Genomic DNA, 16,722 nt, shown 5'->3' with positions numbered 1-16,722 from the left:
GACTGCATTGAACGCGACCCACGCATTGTGCGCATTCTGGACAACACCAATTACTGGGTTTATACCCTTCTGGATCCACGGTACAAACACAATGTTCCAAAACTGCTTGAAGAAAGAGTCCGACAGGTCAAAATGGAAGAATACCAGCAGGCCCTTGTGGAGACTTTAAAGAGGAGATTGACATCCTCCCCCTCCTCTAGCCAGTTGTACGCCGACAGACTGACTTCCGCAAACCCAGGACGACCAGGAGGGCAGCAAACAACACAAGCCGCAGCTAGTGCCCAAAAGGGAATGGTATCGGCAGTGTCCTTGGAGTGGGAAAATTTTCTGACACCCATGCACCAGCACACAGAACAGCAAGCGTGCAGATCCACCTCCAACACCGATCGCCTGGAGAAGATGGTCAAGGACTACATGTCAGATGGCATAGCTGTGTTGAACAATCCATCTGCACCCTTCAACTATTGGGTATCGAGGCTAGACACCTGGCACAAACTGGCAATGTACGCAATAGAGGTGCTGGCTTGCCCGGCAGCCAGCGTTATGTCGGAACGCTGTTTCAGTGCTGCCGGAGGCATCGTCACAGATCGGCGTATCCGCCTCTCCACAGAAAATGCAGACCGTCTGACTCAAATTAAAATGAATCAATCCTGGATTGGAAACGACTACGCAACACTCCCGGACCCCAATCAAGTAACATGAACAATGAACATCTGTGATGGGTTAGCGTTTCCGGTCCCTGTTTATTAAACCTCTCATCTGTATTACATTTATGACTGCATGGCGACAAAACGCAAATTGCTATCCGCACGCTTCTTGTCCTCATGCAAGGCCTGGGTTGTTGTGTCTCAAAGCGTGGCCTTCTTCTCCTGCGCCACCCTCCTCCTGTTCCATCACGTGTGCTGCTGCTGGGTTAGCGTTACCGGTCCCTTTTCCTGGAACCTCTTATATGTATTACATTTATGACTGCATGCCGACAAAAAGCATGTTACCTGTGCAAAGAAAACAGACATTTCCCGCATTTAAAAGACAGTTTTCCCTTTGAAACTTTAAAATCGATTTTCTCAAAAACTATAAGCTCTTTTTGCTAAATTTTTTTCCCTCTTGTACCCACTCCCAAGGTGCACATACCCTGTAAATTTGGGGTATGTAGCATATAAGGAGGCTTTACAAAGCACGAAAGTTCGGGTCCCCATTGACTTCCATTATGTTCGGCGTTCGGCTCGAACACCCGAACATCGCGGCCATGTTTGGCCCGAACCCGAACATCTAGATGTTCGCCCAACACTACACATGACCCGTTCGGACAATCACAGCGCTAGCCGAACGTTCGGGTAACGTTCGGCCATGCGCTCTTAGTTCGGCCATATGGCCGAACAGTTTGGCCGAACACCATCAGGTGTTCGGCCGAACTCGAACATCACCCGAACAGGGTGATGTTCTGCAGAACCCGAACAGTGGCGAACACTGTTCGCCCAACACTATGCGCAACCACGGCCGGGGGCTTTCTGTGCAGGCGCACAACGTAATCGTGACCTCATGAGCAGAGCGCTCCTGGCCATGGTCGCATGCTGTAGGATGTGCGCAGCTGAACTATCACAAATGCAGTGATGCAGGACTTTGGCGACCCTGAAGATGGTTCCTGGAGGGCAATTATCAGAATCCAAGGGGCAGAAAGGAGAACGGGGGAGCGGTGGGCATCAGGACGGCTCACCATACTTGCTAGCACCCCCCATTTCTCCTATATACTTCAGGTCTTGTATTCTTTAAACGTTGCGTTTGAAAAAAAAACACATAAAAAATGCAATGCATGCAATTTTCTTTGCGTTTTTTAGGTAAACAATCAGGAAACAAGGGAAAGATAGTCTCAGCAAATTGCAAGCGCTCAAAAATCGCAGGTAGAAATTTGATTAAAAATGAATTGCATTTGTGATTTTTCAGTGAGTACAGGCCTTTATCTGGGGCTTCTTCCAACCCCTAAAGGTCACGTGTGTTCCTCGGCACAGCTCGGTCCTCTCCTGGTCCCTCTGGCAGCCTCTGCAGTATCTACTGGGCATGCAAGCATACTGCAAGCATACTGCACCTGCATAGGCATTTTCTGGAAAACGTCCTGGAATGTATGAGGGGTGTGGACCGCAGCAATGAGGGTTAACATAATCTTGTCATCACCTCCCGTTGCTGCATTGCACACTGTGCTCTGTCTACCAGCTGTCAGGGTGGAGGTGTCGGGAAGGTGGAAGGCAGCATACATTGAGGCAGCAAGAGTTTATCTCCTCGTCTCCATGCACCCAAACTTTGTCAGACAGGAAGAGGCATGATTGTCATGGGGTTCTCTCCTATTTTTTTTTTTTTTTTTTTTTTTTGGGGGGGGGGGGAAATCGCAGGGGTCAACCTGCCCGGAGTGCAATGGACGGGCCTCACCCTGGGAGAACCACCTTCGTGATCATGGTATCTCCCCTGCCAGGTAAGTATTCTCCTATTACCCTTCCATTCCCTCCTCTTCCCTGCCCCCTTCAGGGAGGGTGATAGGGCGGACCCATCATTAGTGTTGGGCGAACAGTTTTCGCCACTGTTCGGGTTCTGCAGAACATCACCCTGTTCGGGTGATGTTCGAGTTCGGCCGAACACCTGACGGTGCTCGGCCAAACCGTTCGGCCACATGGCCGAACTAAGAGCGCATGGCCGAACGTTCCCCGAACGTTCGGCTAGCGCTGTGATTGGCCGAACGTGTCACGTGGTTCGGGCCCGAACGCGCTCTGATTGGCCGAACGGTCACGTGGTTCGGGTAAATAAATACCCGAACCACGTCATATCTCCGCCATTTGTCTGTGGGTTTAGCTTTGGGTAGGCAGGCAGGGTAGTTCGCTCTCCAGCCACGCTAGCCAGGGTCCCCCCCAGTCATTGTGTGTCGCTGCTGGGAACAGTAGTACACCGCTCGCTCAGCCACACTATATATAGCATTGTTTACTGCCACTGTGTACCTCGCTCAGCCACGCTATATATATAGCATTGTGTTTTCTGACACTCTGTGTACACGGCTTAGCCTGACTAATATAGCATTGTGTGTACTGCCACTGTGCACCTCGCTCAGCCACGCTATATATATAGCATTGTGTGTACTGCCACTGTGCACCTCGCTCAGCCACGCTATATATAGCATTGTGTGTACTGCCACTGTGCACCTCGCTCAGCCACGCTATATATATATAGCATTGTGTTTTCTGACACTCTGTGTACACGGCTTAGCCTGACTAATATAGCATTGTGTGTACTGCCACTGTGCACCTCGCTCAGCCACGCTATATATAGCATTGTGTGTACTGCCACTGTGCACCTCGCTCAGCCACGCTATATATAGCATTGTGTGTACTGCCACTGTGCACCTCGCTCAGCCACGCTATATATATAGCATTGTGTTTTCTGACACTCTGTGTACACGGCTTAGCCTGACTAATATAGCATTGTGTGTACTGCCACTGTGCACCTCGTTCAGCCACGCTATATATAGCATTGTGTGTACTGCCACTGTGCACCTCGCTCAGCCACGCTGTATATAGCATTGTGTGTACTGCCACTGTGCACCTCGCTCAGCCACGCTATATATATAGCATTGTGTTTTCTGACACTCTGTGTACACGGCTTAGCCTGACTAATATAGCATTGTGTGTACTGCCACTGTGCACCTCGCTCAGCCACGCTATATATAGCATTGTGTTTTCTGACACTCTGTGTACACGGCTTAGCCTGACTAATATAGCATTGTGTGTACTGCCACTGTGCACCTCGCTCAGCCACGCTATATATAGCATTGTGTTTACTGCCACTCTGTGTACACCGCTCAGCCAGACTATATACCGTTGTTTACTGACACTCTGTGTACACCGCTCAGCCAGACTATATACCATTGTTTACTGACACTCTGTGTACACGGCTCAGCCTGACTATAAAGCATTGTGTGTACTGCCACTGTGCACCTCGCTCAGCCACGCTATATATAGCATTGTGTTTTCTGACACTCTGTGTACACGGCTTAGCCTGACTATATAGCATTGTGTGTACTGCCACTGTGCACCTCGCTCAGCCACGCTATATATAGCATTGTGCTTTCTGACACTCTGTGTACACGGCTTAGCCTGACTAATATAGCATTGTGTGTACTGCCACTGTGCACCTCGCTCAGCCACGCTATATATAGCATTGTGTTTTCTGACACTCTGTGTACACGGCTTAGCCAGACTATATAGCATTGTGTGTACTGCCACTCTGTGTACACCGCTCAGCCAGACTATATAGCATTGTGTTTACTTCCACTCTGTGTCTGCTGGGCCTGGGAACAGTAGTACACCGCTCACCCGCCACTGTATAGCATTGTGCTCTGTGTCGCTGCTGGGAATAGTGGTACTGTATAGCATTTCTGTACTGCCACTGTACTGCTGCCAGTCAGCGTGTACTGTAAGGATAAGTGAAATGAGGAAGAAATCCGGTGAAAGAGGAAGGGGCAAGGGAAGAGGTGTTTCCCCTGACGGTTCACGTACAGGCCACAGGGGAGCACCCAAGAAAACCCACTCAATACCGCCCATGTTGTCCAGGACAACAACCCTCACAAATCCAAAAGAACAGGACCAGATAATTACTTGGATGACCTCTCAAGCGTCCAGCAGTGGGTTAAGCAGCACCAGCACATCACGCACGAGGTCCGAGTCCTCAGCCAGTTACAAGGAGCCAGTGGGCACAAAGCTGACACAACCGGCAGCGACACCACGCACACAACTGCCAGATAACCAGTCCTATGAATTACCTCAGGACACAATGGGGTATTCGCAGGAGCTATTCCCAGCCCAACAAACTTCCACCTATGAAAGGTCAATGGAGGAACAGCCAGAAATGTTGTGCCCGGATTCACAACCATTAACTGTGGGAAATGCACCGTGCACTGAAATACAAGGCGAGTCCGAGGAGGACTCGGAAACCCAAATCCCAGAGCAAGTTGGGCAGGAGGGGTTGCAATTGCAGGAGGTCGGCCGACAAGATCTGGAAGATGACGTTGGAGTGAGCTGCGCAGAGGTTGTTCTGGGGAGCTCTACTCCACGGCGGCGGCCCCCCACAATGACATATGACGAGTTTGAGGAGATGGAAGAGGAGGGTATGGACAATGTGGACAGAGACCCAGATTTTATTTGTGAACGAGAACATCGCCGTCGTAGCAGCAGCACAGATGAGTCTGTTGAAGAACCCACTGCTGCACGAGTTCGCCTTGTGCCACAAGGTAGGCGGCGCGCAATTTCAGGCACCACAAGCGTGGAAGTTAGAGTGAGAGGCAAAAATGGAGGAAACAGAAATCGCCAGCAAAGAGGCAGGTGCTCCAAAGTCTGGGCTTTCTTTGAAGACTGCACTGAGGATGTTACCATGGCGATTTGCAAGGTGTGCAAGACTCGCCTGAGCAGGGGGAAAAGTATTAACAACCTCTCCACCACCAGCATGAGCCGCCACATCACTGGCGAATTAAGGGGGCTATTCCGGGTGTCTGGAACCTCCCCCCTTCACTGAGCTGTGTATTCAGCCAGGGAAGCCCGCATAATATAAACAGCCTCATTCTCCCTCCCTTCTAACTTCTGGTGCCTCCCTCCAGCTAATAGAATGAGAGAGGCAGCCAAGCTTCCCTCACAACCCTCACAAGAAGATGCAGCCTTCAGTGAGAGAATGTTGATTATGGAGTCCTGGACTCTCCACAGCACAGAAGTGTCAGACATGATGAAATTAGAGTGCAGGCAAGCTGGTAAATATGCACAGCATGATGCAGAGCTTGCCTGGACTCAGGGTCTGTGGGCAAACATCTGTCTGGTCTCTCCCCATTGTTATGACTGCATGTGTGGATAAGGTGTGGATAACAAGCTGAAAAGTTTTTGACAGTCCCTAGACTCCAGGAGGGCTTCTTTCTGACTTGTGTGAGAGACTGACAGGGACAGGAGTCCGATTACAGGCAAGTAGCCTGTGTGATGTGGGACTTCAATACAGATAAGTTCTCTGCTCCATCTCAGGCTATTCTCAATTTCTCCACTCCTCTCTCTGGGCTAGTGCAACGCCAGAATGACAATAGCAATCGCTAGCAATTTGTGAGTGTGATTTTGTGAAGTGATTTTCAGAGCGATTTTTGAATGAATTGCTCAAAAACATGCTACATGCAGTATACCTGCGATTTTGAAAAAATCCCAACGCTGCTGTGGGAACACCCACATAGGGTAACATTAGCCAAGCGCTTTTCAAATCACTGTTGATTTGAAAAACGCTCAGAAGCACTCTTGGTGTGCACCAGCCCTCCCTCATTCACCTTTGTTTCCCTCTTCCCCTAGAGCTGACTGTGTGTTCTTGTCTTACAGGAAAGCTAAATAAAAGTGCAATCCTGGTGAGGCAAAATATTATTATTTAGTATTTATGTAGCGCCGACATCTTCCGCAGATGCATATATCCCTGCATCATATGGGTATCGCTTGCGCTATGTGAAACTATGTAGCATATTCCACCGAATTGTCCAAACTAAGTCTATCTCCTGTTCCTCTCTTGGGGAGTTGTTCCAGCGCTGTACCCCGTTCACATTTGCTGCTACCAGAAGCCCTCAGAAACACTAGTGTCCTTGAGTACTTCCAAAGATAGGCAGCTCCGTAATACGCCAGCGCACTTTTGTGCATGGGCAGTATGGAGCCACCTGTATTCGGAAGCACTCGGGACATACGTGCTTCTGGACCTTTCAGGAACCCCCCCTTAAAAATCCTGCGTTTGCCCCTGCACATGCTATCCAAACATCCCACTCTGTGGGCAAACGCGGCAGGACAGGGTACCAGCAACACTGCCTCCCTTGGGTTCACCAGACTCACCACCAGACCCGCCTCAGCAGCAGCAGTAGCCCAGCCATTGCGTGGTTCACAACATTCACAAACATCAGACGACGCTGACACTGTCACTTTCCGGAGTAGTGCTCTTGAGGTCTCCCAGTGTTCATCAAACACAACAACCAACAGCCCTTCCGTGTGCAGCGCTACGGTTCAGTTGTCTGTGTCGGAGATGTTTGAGCGCAAGAGGAAATTGCCAGCAAATGACCCCCGGGCCGTGGCAGTAACAGCCAGCATAGCCAAGCTTCTGGCCTGCGAAATGCTGCCATATCGAGTGGTGGAGACAAACCGCTTCAAGGGCATGATGTCAGTGGCCATCCCACGTTACGTGGTTCCCAGCCGCTACCACTTTGCGCGCTCTGCAGTGCCTGAGTTGCATGAGCACGTGGTCAGCAAAATAACCCGAAGCTTGAAGAATGCCGTTGCCTGCAAGGTTCACCTCACCACTGACACCTGGACGAGTGCGTTCGGCCAGGGTCGATACATCTCCCTTACCGCGCACTGGGTGAACCTTGTGGAGCCTGGCAGCGATTCCTCACCTGCTACGGCACGGGTGTTGCCCACGCCGCAAACAGCTGCACCGCCGTCCCTCCCACTGGATAACAACAGCAGCACCTACCTCTCTGACTCCTTCTCCTCCAACGCATCTCAAAGCTGTACCTCATCCGGAAACGCTAACCCAGCAGCAGTAGGATCGTGGAAGCAGTGCAGCACAGCTGTTGGCATGCGTCAGCAAGCGTTGCTGAAGCTGATCTGCCTTGGGGATAAGCAGCACACAGGGGAGGAAATTTGGAGGGGAATAAAGGAACAGACGGATTTGTGGCTGGCACCGCTGGACCTGAAACCGGGCATGGTTGTGTGTGATAATGGGAGTAATCTCATTCGCGCTTTAAGGTTGGCTAAGCTGACACACATCCCTTGCCTGGCGCACGTGATGAACCTAGTAGTTCAGCAGTTCCTGAGGACATACCCAGGCGTGGCCGATCTTCTGTTGAAGGTGCGTCGAGTGGCCAAACATTGTAGAAATTCCAGTACTGCTTCGGGGGCACTCGCCAAGATGCAGAAGCGCTTCAATCTCCCCCACCATCGCTTGCTGTGTGATGTCCCTACGCGCTGGAATTCTACGCTGCACATGCTAGCCCGCTTTTGCGAGCAGAAGAGTGCAGTGGTCCAGTACATGACAGCGCAGTACCGAGGCGCATCCGGCCAGCTGCCAAGCTTCTGTGGATCCGATTGGGCCAACATGTTGGACCTCTGCCAAGTCCTCCAAAATTTTGAGCAATCCACGTTGCTTGTGAGCAGTGACAACTCTTCAGTCAGCATTACCATACCACTGCTGTGTTTACTGAAGAGGTCGATGTTAAAAATCAAGGAAACAGCTGCCATGATGCAACTGGGGGAATCTGAAGGAGAAAACGATCAGCGTGATGGTACCAACATCAGGCCATCCGCCTCAGGGAACGCTGGCCCCAGCAGCTATGACGAAGAAGAGGAGGAGGAACAGCTGGAGTTGGAGCAGGAATTTCATGCCACCACTGACGAGGGCCAGAGCGGTGCACGTTGGACTTCCACAATTCAACGCGAATGGTCAGCAGAAGCAGACCAGGAGGAAGGTGACGACTATGATGCATCACAACAACTATCACAACGCTCACAAGAGGATGATGAGGATTCTGGTAGGACTCTGGCACACATGGCTCAATTCATGCTAGACTGCATTGAACGTGACCCACGCATTGTGCGCATTCTGGACAACACCAATTACTGGGTTTATACCCTTCTGGATCCACGGTACAAACACAATGTTCCAAAACTGCTTGAAGAAAGAGTCAGACAGGTCAAAATGGAAGAATACCAGCAGGCCCTTGTGGAGACTTTAGAGAGGAGATTGACATCCTCCCCCTCCTCTAGCCAGTTGTACGCAGACAGACTGACTTCCGCAAACCCAGGACGACCAGGAGGGCAGCAAACAACGCAAGCCGCAGCTAGTACACAAAAGGGAACGGTATCGGCAGTGTCCTTGGAGTGGGAAAATTTTCTGACACCCATGCAGCAGCAGCCCACTGAACAGCAAGCATGCAGATCCACCTCCAACACCGATCGCCTGGAGAAGATGGTCAAGGACTACATGTCAGATGACGTAGCTGTGTCGAACAATCCATCTGCACCCTTCAACTATTGGGTATCGAAGCTAGACACCTGGCACGAACTGGCAATGTACGCAATAGAGGTGCTGGCTTGCCCGGCAGCCAGCGTTATGTCGGAACGCTGTTTCAGTGCTGCCGGAGGCATCGTCACAGATCGGCGTATCCGCCTCTCTACAGAAAATGCAGACCGTCTGACTCAAATTAAAATGAATCAATCCTGGATTGGAAATGACTACGCAACACTCCAGGACCCCAACCAAGTAACATGACCAATGAACATCTGGGATGGTGTAGCGTTTCCGGTCCCTGTTTATTGAACCTCTCATCTGTATTACATTTATGACTGCATGGCGGCAAAAAGCATTGCTGCTATATCCGCACGCTTTTTGTCCTCATGCAAGGCCTGGGTTGTTGTGTCTCAAAAACCGTGGCCTTCTCCTCCTGCGCCTGCTCCTGTTCCATCACGTCTGCTGCTGCTGGGTTAGCGTTGCCGCGTGGTCCCTGTTTATTGAACCACTTATCTTTATTACATTTATGACTGCATGGCGGTACAAAGCATGCTATCCGCACGCTTCTTGCCCTCATGCAAGGCCTGGGTTGTTGTGTCTCACAAAGCGTGCCCTTCTCCTCCTGCGCCTCCTCCTGTTCCATCACGTCTGCTGCTGCTGGGTTAGCGTTGCCGCGTGGTCCCTGTTTATTGAACCACTTATCTTTATTACATTTATGACTGCATGGCGGTACAAAGCATGCTATCCGCACGCTTCTTGTCCTCATGCAAGGCCTGGGTTGTTGTGTCTCACAAAGCGTGGCCTTCTCCTCCTGCGCCTCCTCCTGTTCCATCACGTCTGCTGCTGCTGGGTTACCGTTGCCGCGTGGTCCCTGTTTATTGAACCACTTATCTTTATTACATTTATGACTGCATGGCGGTACAAAGCATGCTATCCGCACGCTTATTGCCCTCATGCAAGGCCTGGGTTGTTGTGTCTCACAAAGCGTGGCCTTCTCCTCCTGCGCCTCCTCCTGTTCCATCACGTCTGCTGCTGCTGGGTTAGCGTTGCCGCGTGGTCCCTGTTTATTGAACCACTTATCTTTATTACATTTATGACTGCATGGCGGTACAAAGCATGCTATCCGCACGCTTCTTGCCCTCATGCAAGGCCTGGGTTGTTGTGTCTCACAAAGCGTGGCCTTCTCCTCCTGCGCCTCCTCCTGTTCCATCACGTCTGCTGCTGCTGGGTTAGCGTTGCCGCGTGGTCCCTGTTTATTGAACCACTTATCTTTATTACATTTATGACTGCATGGCGGTAAAAAGCATGCTATCCGCACGCTTTTTGTCCTCATGCAAGGCCTGGGTTGTTGTGTCTCACAAAGCGTGGCCTTCTCCTCCTGCGCCTCCTCCTGTTCCATCACGTGTGCTGCTGCTGCTGCTGCTGGGTTAGCGTTGCCGGTCCTTGTTTATGGAACCTCTTATCTTTATTACATTTATGACTGCATGGCGGTACAAAGCATGCTATCCGCACGCTTCTTGCCCTCATGCAAGGCCTGGGTTGTTGTGTCTCACAAAGCGTGGCCTTCTCCTCCTGCGCCTCCTCCTGTTCCATCACGTCTGCTGCTGCTGGGTTAGCGTTGCCGCGTGGTCCCTGTTTATTGAACCACTTATCTTTATTACATTTATGACTGCATGGCGGTAAAAAGCATGCTATCCGCACGCTTTTTGTCCTCATGCAAGGCCTGGGTTGTTGTGTCTCACAAAGCGTGGCCTTCTCCTCCTGCGCCTCCTCCTGTTCCATCACGTGTGCTGCTGCTGCTGCTGCTGCTGCTGCTGGGTTAGCGTTGCCGGTCCTTGTTTATGGAACCTCTTATCTTTATTACATTTATGACTGCATGGCGGTACAAAGCATGCTATCCGCACGCTTCTTGCCCTCATGCAAGGCCGGGGTTGTTGTGTCTCACAAAGCGTGGCCTTCTCCTCCTGCGCCTCCTCCTGTTCCATCACGTGTGCTGCTGCTGGGTTAGCGTTACCGGTCCCTTTTCCTGGAACCTCTTATATGTATTACATTTATGACTGCATGCCGACAAAAAACATGTTACCTGTGCAAAGAAAACAGACATTTCCCGCATTTAAAAGACAGTTTTCCCTTTGAAACTTTAAAATCGATTTTCTCAAAAACTATAAGCTCTTTTTGCTAATTTTTTTTTCCTCGTGTACCCACTCCCAAGGTGCACATACCCTGTAAATTTGGGGTATGTAGCATGTAAGGAGGCTTTACAAACCACAAAAGTTCGGGTCCCCATTGACTTCCATTATGTTCGGAGTTCGGGTCGAACACCCGAACATCGCGGCCATGTTCGGCCCGAACCCGAACATCTAGATGTTCGCCCAACACTACCCATCATCTACAAGCATGTCTCTTCCTGTCTGAAAATTTTGCTTTAGTCAAAAGTCACATTTTTCAGCCTTGATTATGGTGACCAGGGAGCAGTGGCGACTCCAGGAATTTTTTTTAGGGGGTGCTATGCAGGTGCTGGACCAATTTCCAGGGTAGCTGACGGCCTGTGGGTGTGGCTACAACCTGGTTTCGCGCACTGAACCCAGGGTGAGAGTGGTATGGTGGCTGCCATATTTATTTACTTTTAAACAATTCTAGTTGCCTGGCAGCACTGCTGATCTATTTGGCTGCAGTAGTGAACTGAATTACACCAGAAACAAGCATGCAGTTAATCTTGTCAGTTATTATTATTATTATTATTATTTAGTATTTATATAGCGCCGACATATTACGCAGCGCTGTACAGTGTATATATAAATATCTTGTCACTAACTGTCCCTCAAAGGAGCTCACAATCTAATCCCTACAATTGCCATATGTCTATATTATGTAGTGTAAGTACTGTAGTCTAGGGCCAATTTTAGGGGGAGCCAATTAACTTATCCGTATGTTTTTGGGATGTGGGAGGAAACCGGAGTGCCCAGAGGAAACCCACGCAGACACGGAGAGAACATACAAACTCGTTGCAGATAGTGCCCTGGCTGGGATTCGAACCAGGGACCCAGCGCTGCAAGGCGAGAGAGCTAACCAATATTGTCAGAAACCCCTGACCTGCTGCATGCTTGTTCAGGGTCTATGGTTGAAAGAATTAGAGGCAGAGGACCAACACAGCAGCCAGGCAGCTGGTATTGCTTAAAAGGAGATAAATATGGCAGCCTCAATATTATTCTCACCTCAGGTTCCCTTTAAAAGTGCAACGCAAAGACAGAGGGCCCAAGTTTTGGTGACCCTTTCCCCAGAAAATTCACATAATTGTGCAGGTTTTCTCAAGAAAATACACGTAATGTGAGCAGATTTGAACAAAAAACACGTTCAATAACCCCAATATGCACAACCGTTATCCGATTTGACCCCAAAATGCACAATCGTTATCAGATATGACCCCAATATGCACAATCGTTATCAGATATGACCCCAATATGCACAATCGTTATCAGATATGACCCCAATATGCAAAATCGTTAGCAGATATGACCCCAATATGCACAATCCTTATCAGATATGACCCCAATATGTACAATCCTTAGCAGATCTGACCACAATATGCACAATGCACAGCAGTTCTGACCCCAATATGCACAATGCTCAGCAGTTCTTCTGACCCCAATATGCACAATGCACAGCAGTTCTGACCACAATATGCACAATGCGCAGCAGATCTGACCCCAATATGCACAATGCTCAGCAGTTCTGACCACAATCAGCAGCACCACCTGAAAAAGAAAAGAAAAACCCATTTACTCACCTACAGTCAGAAGACCTCCTGTCCCGACCTCCTCCTCTCCCGACCTCCTTGTGGCGCGCAGCTCCCACGATCCTCTTCCTTCACGTGACTTCCTGCCTGCAGCCTGTATTACCCGGCGAGCAGGGCTACGGGAAAATGGCCGCCCGAAGCCCTGCACTGCAGACTCCAAGTCTGCAGAGCAGGGCTTCGGGCGGCCATCTTACCGTAGCCCTGCTCTGCTGCTTCGGGCTGCCGCTGTGTACTGACTCGGCGTCTCTTAGACGCCTGAAGTCAGTTCACGCCAGGGGGTGCTTTGGGGGTGCTTGGACAAATTTAGGGGGTGCTTGAGCACCCCCAAGCACCCCCCTGGCGCCGCCACTGCCAGGGAGAATGAGAGAAGGAACAGACAATACACAGGTATGTAGATACAGTATGAATGTACTTTCTTTAATTATCCACTTCGGGACCGGTTGTAGAAAAAAAAATGCTGTACTTGTGGCTGCTTGAGCCTGATGTGGCATAGTTTCAACTACATTGGCTTTTGTGCATGTCACCCCCCCCCCTCCCGATACAAAGCTCAACTGTCTAAAGACAGCTGAGCTCCATACCATTGTCTCCTGCCGCTGTGATCACTGTGAGCCATACTCGGAGATCACAAAGGAAAAAATTAGAAAAAAACTAAAAGGCCAGAGCTTAAAAGTCTAAAATGAGTTAAGTAGCTTTGCCTTGGGTTGTATATACTTTCACCTGAATTAGAACAACTGAAGTAGATTTTTACTTGCCTGGGGCTTCTTCCAGCCCTTCGTAGTCTTTCAGATCCCTCAGTGTCCTTTGGGTTCCCTCTTCAAATACCCTAGTCAGCTGCTGTGCATGTGCGGTCCATTCTGTTCTCTTCATTGATTGGGCTCCTGTTGCTGGGAGGGCTCTTTGCATGCATGGTTCTCAAAAGAACTTTACCCCGCATGCTCAGAATACTTCTGGCTACAGGAGTGCAACTAAGTAATTGTGCAGGCGGAACTCCGCATGCGCAGTAGCTTCAACTTGTGTCCTAGTTGCATCTCTTTCAGAGGGGCAGTGGCACAACGGAGGGGAGCTGGAGGACAGCTAGAGACCTAAAGAGTATGGGAGGCTGGAACAAACCCCAGGTAAGCAAAAACCTACTTTTTTGTTCCAATTCAGGCTTGCCTTAAGGTGGGTGATTTGGACGCTACTGAAGCCACAACAATCAGCAGGACAGCAAAACAAATTATTCTGGCTACAGGGTCATTTAAAACAATAGCAGTATTTTTGGTTGGTACAGTAGTTTAGCTGCATACATGGAAAACCGGCGCTGGGAAAGTTGGTTGCAGGGTAAAGCCAAAAAAGTCTCACCCTGCCCCTGCAAAAGTCCCGGCGGCGTTAACTACTATTCCCCCTCCAGGCTGCCATGGACTCGGGGGGAGAGGGAGGGGCGGTTAGGGGGAAGACGTGATTTGGCTGCCACCTATTGCTGGCGGCCAAATTACACTGTTTTAAAGTAATTTGGGCTCCGTGTTTTGACAGTGCCCAAATTACTGTCTGGACACCACTATAGCTATAATTTAAATTATGGCCTATAGCGGCACATGGTGCGCCCAAAATTTCCCTGTGCCGTTTTGCGCAATTTCTATTTAGCCATCATGTGATTTTTGTATTTGAAAGGTTAGAATTCAAATATATTTGTGTGAAATAAACACCTTCCTGGTATCTCGGCTACACGTACATCTTATAGTAACACGCCTTTCATTTATTGCTATGTTGTTTTGAATGTTGGTGTTAAGATCGCCTCTGATTTGCATAGCATTTATTTTAATTATAACCATTATTCTCCGTAGATGGTATAGGCATTATGGCACTCAGGACAAAGTGAATGGATATATACACTGTATATTTTGGATGGGAAGTGAGAAGAAAATTAAATGAATATTTCTTTTTTTTTCATCTTGCCTGGATTTCCATGAGGTGCAGGCTTCTGTTATGTCGCATAGATGATTATCATTTATCCCCTCGCTGAGTCAATTGAGAGCAGAAAGTCAACATTTTACAATTCCTATTACTAAACTTTATTATCATTCATTAAATCCTACATAGTGCTTCCAGTAACTGTGTTTGCTCTAGAGGAGCGTACATTTGTCACGGGTACACAGGAAAAAACGGTGGGAGATTAGAAAGCCCGCAAACCGTATTACTTCATCCCAAAGGGAAATGCACTATTTTCTCCTTGTAATAAAAACAGTACACCTACTGCAGTGATGTATAGATGGACAGATAGACAGACGGACAAACAAAGAGGTTTGCTTCATCCAGAAAAAGAGCAAAGTCCCATAAATTGTACTTCTTTTAAAGTGTTAGTTACTCGGGAGTACAACTGCAGGTTTGGGGCACACACTAAATGTTTGAATGGTCCCCAATGACTGATTCATCCTCCTCCTTTTTTCTACTCCAAAACTGATCAGAGTTAAGTCTGAAATTACCTTTTTCTGAGCCTAACCCCAGAGCCAGATCAGCCATTGCTTAAAGGGAACCAGAGATGAACGATTCACACAAAATAAACATATCAGTTGATAGCTTGTAAAGAATAAATGCTCTACCCGATAATTTTGCCACTCTGGTGTGCTTTTTATCCATTCTTGCTCCAGGAAATATCCAATATGTCCGCCGGCTCATATTCCTTCTGTTTCCAGGTTATGAGGTGTTCTGGATGTGCTGTCTAAGCTATATGAGACTATAGACAAGCAGGGCTGCTGTAGGCTTTTATCTGTGTGCTTTCAACTTCATATTCTGGAATACTGTGTGGCTGCCTGTAGGAAGTGTCTCTCATAGTAATGAAACTGCATACAGTAGATAATAATGACAGGCTGCACAGACAGAGCACACAGATCACACAGCCACACTGTCTGCTAGACAGAAATTTTTCCTGCAGCAGCTCCCATGTCATCACAGCTCTCAGTATGTAAAGCATGAAATTTGAGCCAGGAGGGGGAAGGCTTGGGCTTGAAAAGACTACACAGAAGAGTGACTCAGCTATAATGATTCCAGGTCAAACCTCGACTGAATAGTCGGTGGATTCTTATCACAGCTGCTAATAGACTAATTAAGCAGATAACAATGAAACTAAAAGCAGGGTAGCTGTTTACTGTCATGTTCCCACTGATAAATGTAATAAAATACATGAGGGTGCTTCGTCTCTGGTTCTCTTTAAGGCTTGGAGAGAGTCTAGGGGCCTGGTGGTCTAGACCCCACCAAATCTAATTAAAAAAGGCAGGTGGCCATCAGGGGTGAGCAAAAATGCTATCTTGCTTAGGGCCACATTTTATCTTAATCCTTTTCTGGATAACCGTAATGGGTGGCTTAATTTCCAAATACCCACGTAAGGTTCTTCTCACTCTACACCACCATGTATACTTTTTTCCCCCTAGACCAGTGTTTCTCAAACCTGTCCTCGTGACTTCCCAACCGTGCATGTTTTGCAGGCAGCCTCACCTATGCACAGGTGGGGTAACTGGTGTCTCAGCTACATGGAATCCATCTAGCTAAGACACCAATTACCCCACTTGTGCATGGGGGAGGTTGCCTGCAAAACATGCACCATTGGGGAGTTACTAGGACAGGTTTGAGAAGCACTGCCCTAGGCCAACTTTTTTATGACTCCCCTTACATGCGCAGCAGCCCCCCTCCCCTATTCCATATGCAGCCCCCTCTTCTATCTGTACTATACGTGTACAGCAGGTCCTCTCTTTCATGTACAGCTCCCTTGGGCTCCAGCTCCCCTCTTCCATGTGTTGCTTCCCATATGCTGCCTCCAGTCTTTCACATGCAGCAACCCCTCTTCCATGTCAAGCTTCCCTATGGGGCAAAAGCCACCCAAGGCCATAGCCTTTGTGGTATTTCCAGAA

General features: G+C 49.0%; 1 protein-coding gene and 1 non-coding gene across 2 annotated transcripts in view; one reads left to right on the top strand and one right to left on the bottom strand.

The window, feature by feature from the left end:
• HS6ST2 (heparan sulfate 6-O-sulfotransferase 2) overlaps positions 1 to 16,722 on the top strand; it is a 557,112-nt gene that overhangs the window by 466,169 nt on the left and 74,221 nt on the right. The window lies entirely within an intron of this gene.
• On the bottom strand, positions 2,317 to 2,472 carry LOC137529164 (U1 spliceosomal RNA). The gene has a single exon (XR_011023600.1). It is a non-coding gene; the product is annotated as a U1 spliceosomal RNA (small nuclear RNA).

This window comes from Hyperolius riggenbachi, chromosome 8 (genome assembly GCF_040937935.1).
Source record: "Hyperolius riggenbachi isolate aHypRig1 chromosome 8, aHypRig1.pri, whole genome shotgun sequence".
Classification (NCBI taxonomy): Eukaryota; Metazoa; Chordata; class Amphibia; order Anura; family Hyperoliidae; genus Hyperolius; species Hyperolius riggenbachi.
The sequence above is the reverse complement of the archived record's forward strand: the minus strand, read 5'-3'. Positions and strand labels throughout refer to the sequence as shown.